Genomic DNA, 2,660 nt, shown 5'->3' on the forward strand with positions numbered 1-2,660 from the left:
AGTTTGTACAGTATAAAAACCATTACGCCTATGGAGAGTCCCCGTAAACGTGTGTGTGTGTGTGTGTGTGTGTGTGTGTGTGTGTAAAATAGTATATTAGTCTGGCGAGTAAACAAAAACATTTACTAACCAATGGCGATTATATTGCCAAGGTGTGCATAGAGGGTTGTATGACAATCGATTTTTCTCACAAGAAATGGTAAAATGCTCACGAAGTGACTTTCAGAGCAGTTCTAGAGATTATGTACTCATATATTGAGGCGGCAGAGGCTGAAAACACCACAAGCGTCGCGCACGCTTCAGTATGTGAAAACGAAACCACGCGACAGAACATGCAGGGGTCATATTTAAATAGTCCTTTTGCGGTTTAATATTCACAGACACTAGTCCATATCGTGTTTTGATTTAAGTATACTGACATACTTTTGATTTATTCATCCAATATTTGGCAAATTCCGTGACATTCCGCATTATACAGTAAATTCCATTTTTATGACTGGATTCTGCGATTCCATCTGCGTTTTCCCCATCGCAGAAATCATAGGGCCCTAAAGACCCAATGCCACATAAAATCCAAGCTAAATTATACTTGCTCTAACCCAACTCAGCCCCTAATATCAAAGCATACAGCTGTATTTGCTGTGTAAATGCATTTATGCCACCTCTGAGCTTCATTAAACAGTGCATAAAAATGCCACTTCAGAAGTGCTTCTGTGCAATGTAAATGAACTGAAATGAATGTGTTTTGCAACTTTCTGACATTGTAAGGACATTTTCACACATTTCTGATAGGGCTATTAAACAGCACAAGATGCACCATCCAAAACGTTCCTGTGGTCCAGATCCATACTGGTCTGAAGTGTTTCGTTCACACATGGGTGCAATGTGTCTTTGAGTCAATAGGGGAAAAAAAGCTCACAGCGACTGCCGCCTCGGGGCTCGGCTCTGATCAAACACATGTGGGGGTGCGTTTACTGATGCCCTCGGGTCTGACCCACATCGCCTTTGACCCCTCTCTGAGTCCAGCACCAGTCAGTTAAAGAAGAAGACCCCTGAGAAAACCATGAATCGACTCATGTTCCTCTAACATTATGACATGGATTCTGTTCATGTTCAACTGTAAGACTAGGTTGATATGACTTTCATTAACACTCATTGTTTGAATTCAAAGGTTTTACTGGAATTATAGTATAGTGATATGAAAAAGAAAATTGGGACTTCTAATAGCCATGCACATTATATAGCCAATGACAAAGAGATTGTATTTTAATTATCTTTTGCACGATGGACAAATCTATTTAAAAAAAAGCATTTTATCCATCCAGGCATAAACTGACATCAATATGTTCTCTAAAAGTATGTCTGCCCTGCTAAAAAATCCAGCATTGCTGGTCACCAGCATAAGGTAGGTTGAGATTATGATATTGATTATTATATTATCGATTATGCTGGGACCAGCTTGGGATGCTGGTGTGCTGGTGGACCCACACTTGTTGTCTTTTGGGTGCTGGTATGATCCCACCAAGACCACAACAAAACTTGTGTATCTGTTCCATATCATGTTTCTTAGTGTGCTTTTGTAGTTAAAGACCAAGACAATTTTCCAAATTAATTTTAATAAGTTATTTAATAAAGAAAAACACATGTTGCTGGTGACATGTTTGCAGAAAGCTCTCGGATTTCATCAAAAACATCTTAATTTGTGTTCTGAAGATGAATGGAGGTCTCGCGGGTTTGGGACGACATGAGGGTGAGTAATTAATGACAGAATTTTCATTTTTGGGTGAACTAACCCTTTAAGCTTCTATTAGGCATTTTTTTATTTTCATATCTCTAAATGTTTGTTATGCAATGTACACAAGCTCTTTTTAACTGATTTGTGTACATATCTTATAAAAAAGGAGACAATTCCTTTAATTCTTTGAAATGCTTTACCAGTTTACCCCTGACATTGATTAATAATGTAATCATAACTAAAGCAATTAAAATTTTACTTTCAGTAGAGGGAGCAAAATAAATTACAAAGATATAATATAATTCAATAAATCATATGTTTAAACCTTATATTGTTTTTCCTTTGCATTATTAATGTGTTAAATAGAGAAATATGCAAGCAAAAACAGTTTGTCCCCAAAACACTGCTTGCATACAGACAGCTGGTCTACTGATACTAAACCCTGCAAGACCATGCTGGTGAACCAGCATCACCAGCTCCATTTTGCTTGAGAACAGAATGAATATGCTGGTCCACCAGCTAGACCAGCACTATACTAGCATAAACCAGCCTAGACCAGCACTAACCAGCATAAACCACCCTGGACCAGCACTATACCAACATAAACCAGCCTGGACCAGCATAAACCACCCTGGACCAGCTAGCATAAACCAGCCTGAACCTGCACTATACCAGCATAAACAAGCCTAGACCAGCACTAACCAGCATAAACCCCCCTGGACCAACACTTTACCACCATAAACCAGCCTGGACCAGCACTGACCAGCATAAACCACCCTGGACCAGCACTATACCAGCATAAACCAGCCTAGACCAGCACTGACCAGCTTAAACCACCCTGGACCAACACTATACCAGCATAAACCAGCCTGGACCAGCACTATACCAACATAAACCAGCCTGGACCAGCATAAACCACCCTGGA

The sequence above is a fragment of the Sinocyclocheilus rhinocerous genome, unplaced genomic scaffold (genome assembly GCF_001515625.1).
Source record: "Sinocyclocheilus rhinocerous isolate Xijiao unplaced genomic scaffold, SAMN03320098_v1.1 scaffold203, whole genome shotgun sequence".
NCBI classification, from domain to species: domain Eukaryota; kingdom Metazoa; phylum Chordata; class Actinopteri; order Cypriniformes; family Cyprinidae; genus Sinocyclocheilus; species Sinocyclocheilus rhinocerous.